Source organism: Dermacentor variabilis, unplaced genomic scaffold (assembly GCF_050947875.1).
Source record: "Dermacentor variabilis isolate Ectoservices unplaced genomic scaffold, ASM5094787v1 scaffold_16, whole genome shotgun sequence".
Lineage (NCBI taxonomy): Eukaryota > Metazoa > Arthropoda > Arachnida > Ixodida > Ixodidae > Dermacentor > Dermacentor variabilis.
The window spans coordinates 9,293,099-9,307,868 of record NW_027460324.1 but is presented as its reverse complement, the minus strand read 5'-3'; the positions used below and the strand labels follow the sequence as shown (position 1 = coordinate 9,307,868).

At 46.1% G+C, this 14,770-nt stretch overlaps 1 long non-coding RNA gene across 1 annotated transcript; it reads right to left on the bottom strand.

The window, feature by feature from the left end:
- Positions 1-4,377: 4,377 nt before the first annotated feature.
- On the bottom strand, positions 4,378-8,102 carry LOC142568077 (uncharacterized). Its single transcript, XR_012825361.1, has 3 exons — positions 7,561-8,102; positions 5,011-5,174; positions 4,378-4,480 (listed from the first exon to the last, which is right to left on the bottom strand). It is a non-coding gene; the product is annotated as an uncharacterized LOC142568077 (long non-coding RNA).
- Positions 8,103-14,770: the final 6,668 nt, after the last annotated feature.

Below are 14,770 nucleotides of genomic sequence, written 5' to 3'. Positions count from 1 at the left end.
TACTCGGGCGTCAAAGGCATTGCACTTATCATGGTGTGCAATCCTATCGTAATTTTTTGCAACCCTACCAACGATTTTTATTACACAATTAGAGGCTTTTTTATATATATATATATATCGTTTGCCCGCTCATACTCGGGCGTCAAAGGCATTGCACTTATCTATCATGGTGTGCAATCCTATCGTAATTTGTTGCAACCCTACCAACGATTTTTATTACACAATTGTGTAATAAAAATCGTTGGTAGGGTTGCAACAAATTACGATAGGATTGCACACCATGATAGATAAGTGCAATGCCTTTGACGCCCGAGTATGAGCGGGCAAACGATATATATATATATATATAAAAAAGCCTCTAATCTTGCCATGATTTGCGTTGACGCCTGAGGGTGCGCAGGTATATAAACTTGAAGTATGTGTTCTGAAATAAAATAGTTGCGAGTGCAGCGAGTGTCGTCTATTCCTACTTGTCTCCACTGTGTCCGTGTTTGTGCGCTGCTTCACCAGCAAGGTACTATGAACATTCAATGAAATTTACTTCCTTGCAAGTGGCAAAAGCTGTTGCTCCTGTAGATGCTTTAAAGCAGCATCTTTTGACACGCCCGGCTGTTGCCACTGCCAAGGAACTTCCCCAAATGTGCTGCAGAAGTAGGCAGTGAAGATGTTTCGCGCATCTGCTGCCTGTGTGTGGAAATTTCGAGCATGTGTAGGAGCAAGCGAAAAATAGTTTGGTTGTGATCCATCCGGGGCTTCTCCTCCCACACTTTGCCGCCAGTGGCCTGGAATCACATTTCCAAAGCTATCTTCTCTGTCCACGTACCCGTGCCTCTGTGCATTTAACTTCATTATGAAGTTGTGCAGGATGCAGGCTGCTTTGACGACATAATCGACGTTAGTCGGGTGGAGGTTTATTGTGCGTAGGAGCACTCTCCACCTTGCTGCTGTTATCCCAAAGGCATTCTCGGCACACCTTCTGCAAGGCAAACATGCAGGACACTGTCAGCAAATAAAAAATTATTGTTAAAGCACTCGGTGCATTAACCATCGGTACATTTAAACTTGCAGTAGATAAAATGAATAGCCTTTCTCTTCATTTTTTCAATTTTTCTGTTATGTTTAGTGTACGGGTCCCATATAATAATAGCATATTCTAGCTTGCGTCTAATAAAAGTAACATTGCTAAGTAATTTAACACTGGCAGGTTAATTTCTGAGCTTGTGTCATTAAAACAAGTTTTTCAAAAACACAAGGGAAAATATTGTTAAGATGTGATTTCCAAGAAGGGGTATTAGTGAATGTTACACCTAGGTATTTGTAGTTTTTAACTTCCTTTAGCGGGACAGAGGCCAGTGTGTACTCTTATTTTAGCAGGTTCTTATGTGTTTTGCAACGACGGACCGTTCTGCCTTTGTTCAAAGCCGTGCCCCACTCATCACACTATATATTGTAGGTTTAAATCAAGTTCAGTTTGCTCATGCACTGAAAGATATTTCACAAAAAATGAAGGCATCTGCAAAGAGTTGAATTTTTGCATCAGGTGTACAATATCATTAATGTACAATAGAAACAGCAATGGCCACATACCGGATGTAATGGGGAGATAGCTAGAGTTGTTACCATCAATTGAAACAAGCTGCATGCAACCAGAAAGATAATCTGCTATCCATGCAACAAGAATATCAGATAAATTAATACTTCTGCACTTCTGAATAATTTATAAAAGCTCAGAGTGCTAAAAACATGAAGGACGTAGAAAAAGTAACATACCACATGCTGTGCATACACATGCAGTACAGGCTTCTTCAACATCATCGCAGTGACCCACAATACTGAAAGTATTTCCCATGCTTTACCTTGCTCTGCTCAGCCTGTAATTGAAGACCCTCCTTTCATCAGTGAGCTGCTTTGCCGGGAAGGGTCTCATGAAATCCTTGCGTAATTGAAATGCCTCATCCCCAACAAAGGCATAGGGTGCTACAGTTCTTGTACCAGGCAGGCAGCTTGCAGAAGGTGTACCGAGAGTCCCACTGGCCAGTGCCTTCCCGAATTCCGAGCTTTTCAATATTCCTCCATCACTCTGCCGACCTTGAGCACCAACGTCAATTATGGTGTACTGATAATTGCTGTCGACGGCAGCCATCAGCACAATGGAAAAGGTGCTCTGAAATAGGTTATCAGTCACCATATTGGTACACCATCTTTGTAGATGTAATAGCACACATGAAAACCGCACTCAAATGACATTCTTTATGACCTTGGAAATATACATTAAGAACAAATGCATCAATTCTACAGAGTAGTGAGATGCCTCACATTCAAGCATGAAATACCTACATTTCAAATGAAACAGTTGTGACTGCTCCAAGTCACTCACGACTTGTGAAAACCAGCATCTGTAGTAATTAATCAATTGCAATTTGCAGCAATCATCTGCATTTACCTAGAAACCACATGCACATCCACCACCTTGTGCGAGCAACAATTTGATTTGGGCAAGTTGGTTTATCTTCAATGTATGCTGAAGCAGTGCAATAGGATGCTGACTGTCACCTGAACTTCATTCAAAGCAGCACCAGCCTTTTATTATCTATAGAATAACAAGAATCACCCGGATTGACAGCACGCACGGGAGAGGGGGGAGGGCGGCATCACATATACAGGTATTTAGCCAAAGAAATGTCTCTTCGAATGATAGACACTTTTGCTATTGTTATGCAGTACACCTTCACAATTTTTATTCTATTTGTCTTTGCAAATTTCAGGAACCTGGTACTGCCAAAGAGTGCAGTGCATGCATGTTTCTTACTATTGGCAGCTAGATGGCTACTATACCAATCTTTAACATTGTTATAGTGCTCTCTCGCTCTATCATAGACCATTGCCCATTCTGTACAATGTATACATTTCTGCAGCTTCAACGAATTTCATGGACGACATCAGAAGTGCACATGGTGAATTTGGTATTGCGACTAGCAGAACATTGCGGCTGTATTCGATGTTTATATTGGAGTCTACAATTTTGAAATTTTGCACTGAGCAGAGAACACTAGGTTTATTTGATGTCTGCTGGCTTAATGTCAACTCATTATACGAAGGGGACATAACACTGCCAAAGTAAGGTAAGGTAAGCAGACATTGCCAACATAAGCAGATATTCTCTGCAGTGGAGAAGACAATAGCTGACAAACAGAGAGCATTAATGTGCACATAAAACTGAGTGAAACATAAAATATAGTGAATATGCATATACAACAAAAGAATGCCACAACCAAGAAAGTGATTTGCTGGAATAATTTCACATCTTGTGTAACTGATCAGATGTACGGTTTACTGATGTACTCTTTAATATGTGACAGATGGCAAAAATTGTGTGCTTAAATGTGCCTAGTGAGCAAGCTTACCTTGTAGTTGAAATATAGGCTGCCGGAATTTGGAGGTGCAGTGATGGCGACATGCTTTCCATCCACAGCTCCCAAACAGTTGGGAAACTGCCACTGGGAGGCAAAACCTTGGGCAATTTCTGTCCAGTCTGTCTCAGAGGGCACCTGAATTTATTAAAATGTTTTTCAGAAGCCATTACACAGGCAGTGCATAGGATTACAGTGCAGGGCTTAATACTACTAGATGGTTTTTATTGATGCAGTATATACTATGATCAACACTGACAAGACTAATAATATTATGGTGAAGTATAGGAGTATCCACTAAGTGTACTGGTGTAGATTGTTAAAGAATGGGTTCAGTGTGCTAGGCTGTGCTAAAGAATCTTAAGCTAGGGTGACAATATTGCAAATCATTTTGTACTCAGAATTGCACACTGATTTAAATGAAAGAATGGCTGTTTGGCCAGGACACCACTTAATGGTTTCAAAATAAGTGTACATGAGTGCATGTATCACAATTAACATTTCATGCACATTACTGCCACCCTTGCTGAAGAACAGCTGTTTCAAACAAGCAAGATGAATACATGTCACATGCCTCCTTTACGCACTGCCATCACTGCTCAATGAAACAAGTACAAAAGTGCCAGCAGTGGTAAAAGGCAGTTACATAATGCATGCCTGCATTTAACATGCAAAAAGGTATGTCAGCATATTGTGAAATATGCCGAACAGCATGGAATTAAAATAAGTGCATCCACACTAACACAATCATCAGCAGAATGATACTTTCAGAAAGGGAACTGCAAGGACTAATGCAGTACATACATCAAGGTAAATAAGGTAATAATAATAACATAGGCACACAAATAAGGTCAGCTGAAAGCCATCCTGCATGTGTAAATGCCAAATAATGATTGGCAAATGAACTGAAAATCCTTTAATGTTATTATGTGCTCCCTACCTTCATGAAGTGATCCTTTAGTCTCGCCCAAATGCTTCGACAGCATAAATGAATGCATAGCCTAGCCGTCTCTACGCCCACTCTATAAGCCAGTGCCACATCCTTAATTTCCTGGCCAGATGCAAGGTAGCTGAAACAAAAGATGGAAGGCCAGTAAATGTATGCATGGTTAACTACAGGTTTATTAGCAATACTATTACCATTATTTGACAGTAATGATAATGTCAGGGATGAAGTACTCGTTACACAGATGCTCCGACAGCTTGGGAGTTCCTGTTTATTACTCATAATCTTGAATAAGATACTAAGCATGTTTCATTGCATTAATTGCTGTTGCATAAATAGGAAGTTATAGTACACAGACATCAGTTAACCACCAATCAACAAATGCAAATCTGACAGCTTACTGAAAGATGGTAATGATTTTTGCAACACCTTGGCTTGTTGTACAGGAAATCAAATTGTACCACTAGGTTATTTATAGGCAGTGAAAGAGCCACTCAAATTACCAGAGCAGTGCAAACTACACACGTAGCTTGGCTCTTTACGTACAGCAAAATGTACTTGTAAAACTGACTTACACGTCCTATCACCAGCTTCCTTCTAACTGATTATTCTAGTGTTCCAAATTAAATACAAATAAACTGAACTTATACCAACCTTAAGGTTATTGCAAGCCGTTCACCGGGTTCAAGGGGCTCCCTCACAACATACTTGCGTTTGAGGTCTTCGACCACAAATGAAAGTAATGTGTCGAACATTTCTGGGGTCATTCTATAGAACTTAAAAAAAAATTCATGGTCCCCCTCTCTCATCCGACGCATCTGGAAGTAAAAAATATATGGTGATTAATGCAATGGTGATTAATGAAAGTTTACAAGCTATGGAAAACTGCCAGAAGTAGTTCATGCACATGCCCAATGCGAGTCGTTGACACAAAAATGTAATGAGGACAAAGACAATGCTTGATGTTTGTTGAGGGAAAAATGGTTGGGAGAGGTTACGAAAAGTGAAGCACATACCCTGTCGCACAGGAATGGGGTAGGTTAAATATAAAAGAAGCAAAGCAGGCAATGTAAAACATGCGCAACTAACTGTTTTGCTAGAAATGTGCTCAATTCTGGTGCTTCTGTGTTGTGAAGTTTTATTTCAAAACATATACTTGCAACGTACAGTGTCAAATTAAATTTTATGCTGATCATTCAGGCTTTGATTCGTAGTAAAGCAGAAATATTTGCTCAGATACTTTTTGACAATTGTTATATAAAACTTCAAAGAAGCACCTCAATAAACGTGAATGCAAGTAATAAATTGATATTTTCAGTATATGCACAAAAAGTAAAAATCTGAAAAATCTGAAATGCACAAAATATGCGCCTTGCTCCTAGTTCTCCACTTTTGCAAGTTGAACCATGGGGGAAAGAAAGTCGCATTAGGTGGCGCGAATATCAACCATAGTGAACAAAGTGCATGTTTTGCAGGAAAGCTGTTTCTTTGCAGGTATGAAAAGGGGCAAGCACCTCTGGTGCAGGGAGCATTTGCCTAGTCTCTCGAAGCAATGGTTCGCAGATTTGGGAGCTTGCACAAGCCTCCTCGTATTTGATTATCGTGTTCAATCAGCTTTTTTGTGCACAACTTGGTCTAATCATGCCCAAAGAACTAGTGCTGGAGCCTTCACATTCTGTGTACAGCAATAGTACTGCACTGTACAGTTATGTACAAGGTTGCACAGTACTGTACAGTAATAAATTAGGGCATCTGCACGGCTAATTTTCTGAAAGTAAGAAATTACACGGCTAGTAAAGCTGCCAAAGGTCGATCTGAAATGGACTCGGTGCTCTTGTGCGACGAAATACTTGACACAATGGGAAGGATTGCTCATACTAAGTTTAACATATGCTGTTGAAATGTTGATGGTTAAAAGTAGTCCACAGGGGCAAAAATAAAATAGCACTTCATATTAGGCTAACACAATAATCAAAACAATGTACTGCTCAGCATGTACTGTTTGTGACATTGTTAAAAGTTGCGTAAACATCTGCTCCGAAAAATTAGACAGCCTGACAGAAGCTTGTGTGTGTTCCCTGCTGCTGTAATTAAAAAATTATGTTGCATAGCCGATTAAAGCGCTAATTTGATGTTGGTTGTTTGTGGGAGTGCTAGGAGCAGTAAAAGGCTAGTTTTTACGATGCCCCCTGTCGAAGTTTTTTTCTGACTCCTCAATCTACTTAACACTGTCAAATCTGATCAATAGTTAAAGCGCAGTCATCGCTTCATGCGTTGCATGACATTGCTCATGGAACATTTCTAATGGCAATGTTTAACAGCATTCTGAAAAACTGTCAATCAAGTTGATCGATTTCTCTCTAATGAAAGAGATAAGATATCTGTGCACTTTAAAAATACCTATGAGCCGACGTTATACTTGCATGTTTTATGTACAACTGTGCCTAGTTGCTTAGTCTTTGAAAACACAGAACACTATCCCCTTGGTCACTATTCAATGCTACAAAAACCAGAGCAACTACTTGCACAGTTTTTAAGAATGGAGTAACCCAAATTGTCAAAATCAAGTAAGTTGTTCAGCGTTAAGCATTGCTCCAATAGGACGCCTGTATTTTACAGATGCTTTCGAGGCTATATTAAATGCAGAAGCATTATGTTGTGATACAGTGTTTACTACACACAACGGTGGTTTGCTCACTGGCGCTACTTTGCAGGTCAACATGCACTGGTACAAGATTCAGTGCGAAGATATAGATCCACAAATATGTCCTGCGAAATAATGAGAAACCGAGCACAGAATTTTTTTTTTTTTGTTTTAGAAGGCGCGTACACAAACACGTACATGCTTTTAGCGGCACTCAGTGACAGTAAATACGCAAAGTCGCGAACATGAATGCACGAATCTTGGAGAAAGCCAGAAAAAGAATTACTTAACCTACAACAAGCGGTCCATTTCCGCACTTGGCATCGCGAACAATGCGCTTCTGTACAATATACATTTGCCACTTCATATAGCTATTTCACTCGAACACTCTTGTGTCGAAAGCTGGGCCATAAACAAGATAAATTGAGCCCGACGAATAGACCTCAAACAGTATTTACAAGTGCGCAGGAGTTGGCACAACCATAGAGTTGTTGAAAGACACGGTAGCAGCACGTTTTATGACAATTATTACGGGAAGAAAAACAGCAAATGGGACTCACCGCCGTGTAATAAAGCCCTTCTTCCTTTCGGTGCATGAACACAGGTCGCACCCACCAGCGCCGGCGTCGTCGCTCTTGCCTCCTCAAAATAATGAGAAGCAGGAGCTTCTTTTTTAGCAGCAAAAGCTGCTGCCTTCTTTCCATTATGTGGCGTATGGCGTCTAGCAATAAAAAGCACCTATCGCACCTCTATCATAGAATAAAGTAACCCTCGATGCTCAGCTTCGCACGCCGACGCGCCGACCGCTCGTGATGTTCACGCCGATATTGCTGCCAGTTTTCTGAAGCTTAGCCTTGTGTAATTTTTCTACACAGCCCTGAATATTTTATTTAGCGTAAAACTATGCAAAAGGCATAAGTATTGCATTGAAGAATACTTATGACAGCTCTTTTCATTGATATTACACAATTAGCTTAGGAGGTATCTGGTAAAATAAATCTGGTCACATTGTGCGACGCTGCGCTGGCGCTGGTCCGCGTGCCGCTCGTGTGGCTGGACGCCCTCTCTGGCGCCGTTCACGCGACAACGCCGGGAGACGCAACGCCAAAAAACGCCGGTAGAAACGCTGAATGTGGGGCGGCCTTTATGCGTTTGTCCTCTCGGATTCCGCCGCATCTTCCCCGACGACGATGGTTTCCGAAACAGACTACGATATTAATCCAAGTCTCCCCGTGATTAAGCAACAGCAGCTCAGAAGTCTGCTCCGACGATACAAAGGCTGCTTTTCGACGTCATCGAGGATTCGACAAACACCAGTCGCCAAGCATCGCATAATCACAGAGGAGTGCGCTAGACCACTCCGCCAGACCCCTTACCGAGTTTCGCCGCGAGAACGTGCAGCTATAAGAGAACAAGTCGACGAAATGCTGCGCAACGACATCATCCAGCCGTCGAAAAGCCCGTGGGCATCCCCTGTTGTCCTGGTAAAGAAAAAGGACGGAACCCTACGTTTCTGCGTCGATTATCGTCGTCTGAACAAGATCACGAAGAAGGATGTATACCCCCTCCCACGAATAGACGACGCATTGGATCGGCTCTGCAACGCTAAGTACTTCTCGTCGATGGACCTCAAGTCTGGCTATTGGCAAATAGAAGTCGACGAAAGAGATCACGAAAAGACGGCCTTCATCACCCCAGACGGCCTCTACGAGTTCAAGGTTATGCCATTCGGACTGTGCTCGGCGCTTGCAACGTTCCAGCGCGTCATGGACACGGTGTTAGCAGGATTGAAGTGGCAGACCTGTCTCGTTTACTTGGATGACGTCGTCGTCTTCACCGGAAATTTCGACGATCACCTCAAGCGACTTGCGACAGTACTAGAGGCCATCAAGTCGTCAGGGCTTACTCTGAAGCCGGAAAAATGCCGCTTCACTTACGATGAGGTTCTGTTCCTAGGCCACGTAATCAGCAAATATGGTGTCCGTCCAGACCCGCTAAAGACAGCTGCAATCGCACAGTTCCCGCAACCCATCAACAAGAAGGCAGTGCGTAGATTCCATGGCATGTGTGCCTACTACAGGCGCTTTGTCAAGGACTTTTCACGCATCGCTGAGCCGTTGACGCGTCTAACGAAATGTGATGTTGAGTTCAACTGGGAAACGCCGCAGGCCGCCGCATTTGAAGAACTCAAACGACGCATGCAGTCGCCGCCGGTACTTGCGCAATTCGACGAGTACGCCGATACAGAAATCCATACTGACGCCAGTAGCCTAGGCCTCGGTGCCGTTCTAGTCCAGAGGAGAAACGGAGTCGAACAGGTGATAGCTTACGCTAGCCGGTCGCTGTCAAAAGCGGAAGGCAACTATTCTACCACCGAAAACGAATGCCTCGCCATCGCTTGGGCTACAGCTAAATTTCGCCCTTATCTTTATGGCAGGCCATTCAAAGTCGTCAGTGACCATCATGCATTGTGTTGGCTAGCAAATATAAAGGATCCTTCAGGACGACTGGTGCGGTGGAGCATCAGATTACAAGAATACGACATCACTGTAACCTACAAGTCCGGACGAAAACACTCCGATGCCGATTGCCTATCACGCGCACCCATTGACCCGCCGCCGCAAGACGACGAGACTGACGACGCTTTCCTTGGAATGATAAGCGCGGAAGACTTCGCTGAACAGCAACGGGCAGACCCGGAGCTAAAAGGCCTCGTCGAATATTTGGAAGGGCACACCGACGTTGTCCCCAGGGCATTTAAGCACGGGTTATCTTCCTTCACGCTTCAAAACAATCTACTCGTGAAGAAGAACTTCTCACCAGTCCGCGCCAACTACCTTCTTGTTGTCCCGTCAGGACTTCGTCCAGAAGTATTGCACGCCCTACATGACGATCCGACCACTGGACACCTCGGATTTTCCCGGACACTATCGAGGATACAAGAAAAGTATTATTGGCCGCGCCTGACCGCCGACGTCGCCTGGTATGTCAGAACATGCCGAGACTGTCAGCGACGCAAGACACCGCCGACAAGGCCAGCCGGATTACTACAGCCAATCGAGCCTCCTTGCCGACCATTCCAGCAGATCGGGATGGACTTATTGGAACCCTTTCCGACGTCAACAACCGGAAATAAGTGGATCGTCGTGGCGACGGACTACCTCACCCGCTTCGCTGAAACTAAAGCACTGCCGAAAGGTAGCGCAGCCGAAGTGGCGAAATTCTTTGTCGAAAACATTCTGCTGCGACATGGCGCCCCAGAAGTCCTCATCAGCGACAGAGGAACGGCCTTTACAGCGGAGCTCACTCAAGCCATTCTGAACTACAGTCAGACAAGGCACAGGAGGACAACGGCCTACCACCCGCAGACGAATGGGCTTACGGAGCGGCTGAATAAGACCCTCGCCGACATGCTAGCGATGTACGTCGACGTCGAACACAAGACCTTGGATGCCGTCCTGCCGTACGTAACATTCGCTTACAACACGCCGGTGCAAGAAACAACACAGATCCCACCGTTCAAGCTGGTTTACGGCAGGAACCCGACGACGACGCTCGACGCCATGCTGCCGCACGCCACTGACGAGGAGAACCTTGACGTCGCTACCTATCTCCAGCGCGCCGAAGAAGCCCGACAGCTCGCCCGCCTGCGGATCAAGAACCAGCAGAGGTCCGACAGCCGACACTACAACCTGGGACGACGCTTCGTCGAGTACCAGCCCGGCGACCGTGTTTGGGTATGGACCCCGATACGCCGACGAGGACTCAGTGAGAACCTACTCCGACGCTATTTCGGACCCTACAAGGTCATCCGACGTATTGGCGCTCTGGACTATGAGGTCGTGCCAGACGGCATTTCGCATTCACAGCGGCGCCGCGCACGATCTGAAGTGGTCCACGTGGTGCGCCTTAAACCTTTTTACGGACGCTGACGAAATTCCTTATTTTTGTTGTTTTCTTTGCCACGGGTGTTTTTCTTTCGTTTGTATGTAGCATCGGGTCGATGCTTTTTAAGAGGGGGGTATTGACACGTGTACTTATCTTTATCGGGCGACCACGTATCGCCGCCTAACAAATGTTATCTCACAGCGCGGGACGCGCCTGCATGTATCCGAAGTTTCTGGAAAGTTATCGATGCTTCTATTCGCTGTCTGTTGTCACCGAACCTTATGTTATCTGATTTCATCACCTGACGCGAATGGTGTAGAACTTTGTAAAAGGCATGCGGGTCCCGACGATTAGTCTGGAAAATTCGATGACTACTGTATAAAAGCCGACGCGCTTGACCCGCTGATCAGATTTTCGACGATCGCCGAGCGTGTTCGCCGCTATCGTTGTGCTATAAGCGTAGCCTGTTTTGTGGGCACAGGTTCGCCCAATAAAAGTTAGTTTTGTCGTTCACAGTATTGCTACTTTGTTCTTTGACGTCACGACCACGTGACAATATATATATGTATATATATATATATATATATATATATGGGGTGTCCCAGTTAACTCTGACCGAGATTTAAAAAAGAACCCTAGAGCTATATATATTCTCACGAGGCATCGCGTATGAGCATGCCGTTAAAGGACAGCTTCGGTCCGTGAAAAGAAAGACGACGGCGCATACCGTAAGAGATGCTGTCAGCCATTCTTCAGAAGCAGCAGCCTGTAAATATTCTAATATACGATTTCGTCTCTTCCCCGTGTACTCGTGAATCGCCGTGACCATCTGGTGGAGGTGCGGGGGACTAGAAGCGCTCTACAACGGAGCTCTGCAGTGGTCGGCGAGTCGGGGTCGTCGTAATTACTGACGAGACCACGCCTGCGCCGGCCAGTACAACGCCTGCACTAGCTGTGAAGACAACGTCAACGATCGTGCTTACGCATGAAGTTGAAGAGGGAATTGCTGATTATGAACGGATCTGTGAGATCAATCGTTGGGGCCCAACGCTGATGCTGGTGAACGTGCTGTTTTATCTCACAGGAACGGCAAAGGTATGTTTCGAGAACCGCGAGGTGGAGATTGGACGTTGGGACACTTTCGAAGAAAAAAACATTGGACCTTATTTGGGAAGCCCAAGGGTCGAAAGGCAGCCGCAATGGAACAGCTATTCGTCCGCGCTCAAACGTCCACTGAACTAGAGATATCCTACATTCCTGACGTCTTGGCTCTTTGCCATAAAATCTACAGTGACGGAGTCGGACAAGGTTCGTCCCGTGCTGAAGGGAATCGCAGACGATGCGTTCAACCTATTACTGTGCCAGAACTGTGCCACCGTCGACGAAATCATTGGAGAATGCCGGAGTTTTGAGCAGGCCAAGAGCTGGCGTGTTGCGAGGACATTCGCTCGGCTGCCGTTCACCGCTCCAGCGTCATTATGCGAAGACGGACAGCACCCTCATCTGCAGTCGTCACCACCGTCGGAACTTACACGAATCGTCCGTCAGGAAATCGAAGCAATTGCTCCTGCTCTTCCCAACACCGGCCACTGCGATTTTCACGTGCCGGCCGTTTTCCTGGTCCAGTCCATTGTGCGGGAGGAACTGAGCAACTTGGGTTTCGCCGTCTGCACTGTGACTCGTTCTCGGACACCTGACTTTTGCCCTAGGTCGCCGCCTCGCCCAAGATCGCCGTCACAGGAACAACAGTTCTGTCCTCGCTCTCAGAATCCAGCTGAATGGCGGGCGGCGAATGATCGGCCGATTTGTTTTAACTGCCGCCGTATCGGTCACGTCTCACGTCATTGCAACAACCGTTGGCTGTAACCGATCGCCCAGGATGACGCTGCTGCACTGACAGCTACCACCGTTTTCACGCCACTCAGTCATGCAACCCTAATAGCTATCGCCGCTGTCACCCCTACGCCGCACAGCCGCTCCTCGTCGCCCCGAGGTCCCTAGTCCCGTTCCCCATCAGCAGGTTGTCCGTCGACTCCTTCGCTTCTACGACGACGTCCGTATCGCTGCTCAACCTCCGACAGGGAAAATAAGGGATGCAGCTCTTAGAGGTGGCGCTGCATCTTCGACTTCCACCTCAATTCCTCTCCTCGTATTGCCAACACGACGAAACTTGATCGACGTTGACGGTGACACCACAACTGTTCCCGCACTCGTCGATACTGGGGCACGAACCTCAGTGATGAGTAATCAACTTCGTCGCCGCCTCCAGAAGGTACTTACCACCGCCGCTACTGGTATTATTCGCGTCACTGATGTGCGAAGTCCCGTGGTGATCGCAATGTGCACAGCTCTATCACCATCGCCGGTCACCTTATTTCTGTTTTGTTTACTGTCATCGAGGAACGCCACAACGATGTTATTCTCGGACTCCATTTCTTGTAAGCCTGTGCAAATGGTGCAACCGGTTCCTGTGAAACCGGTGTCCTTCAACTTGAACTTCCTCAACGAGCTGATGTTCCACTTTCACCGTCACACCGCTTATGCTCTGTCAATTACGTTCGGTTGTCACTGCACGCCGCCACGTGTGTTGCCTTGACGACGGCATCACCATTTTTGACGGCGACAACGTAGTATCTCCTCCAGTTGACGTGCTGTTGACCCAAAGTATTGCTATGCCGCACGCCCTCGTGAAGGTTGTCGACAACCGCGTCCACATTCGGCGCCTCAACTTCAGCAACTCGGCCGAAGCTTTCTCGCAAGGCATCTCAGTGACCAACGTGTCAGCGTCCCTTGATGCATTCGACAGCACGGCACATCCAACAAGCGGCTCGGCGAGTCCAGTCCCCGACGAAATTACCAAGATAATTGCCCCAGACCTTCCGACCTGTCAAGCCGCGGCACTCCATCACCTCTTAGCGACTTAGAGAGATATCTTCGACTTCGGTGACCGCCCTCTGGCTCAAACGTCTCTCGTAAGTCATGGAATACGTACAGGAAACAGAATTTTGGCTAGTTATTCCCCGACAGCTGCGTACCAGCACTCTCCAACATCTACACGATGCTCCAACTGCGGGACACCTCGGCGTCTCACGAACCTACGACCGCGTGCGACAGTGGTTCTTTTGACCTGGCTTGTACCGTTCTCTGCGCCGATACGTTCTTGCCTGCGAGCGCTGTCAACGGCGCAAACGTCCTGCTCTTCCACAGGCCGACCTGCTTCAACCTGTCGACATTCCACCGAAGCCCTTCTTTCGCGTCGGGCTTGGCTTGCTCACACCTTTCCCTACATCCATATCCGGCAACCAATGGTCTGCCTTCGCCACTGACACCTCCCGATTCATGACCGATGCCACAGAGTGGGTGGCACCGTTTCACTAGGGAATAAAAACAAGAACGTTCGTTGAAGAACGACACTCAACTGTAACTCAACACAACGCAGTGACCAAAAATATCTTCATTGAAGAACAGCACGTACCCAGTGGCGCATACCCAGTGCTCTAACTCGGCGTAAAAGAGTTTCTTCCAACAGCGGTGCCTATACCCAGTCCGCTGTCTACAGTGACCCAAGTCGGCGAGAAGGAGGTTCGTTGAAGAGCGACACGCATGTACGCATTGCCACATGCTCAGTGACGCCGACGGTTGCTCGGCAGCCCGACGGTTGATTTTGAACACTCTTCCCTCTGCACAGCAGTCCGATGTGCTGCCCTTTCGACCACGGACTACCCAGTGGCCCAAGCAGGGGTTCAATAGTTACATACATACATACATACATACATACATACATACATACATACATACATACATACATACATACATACATACATACATACATACATACATACACACACACACACACACGCACACACACACACATTTCACAGC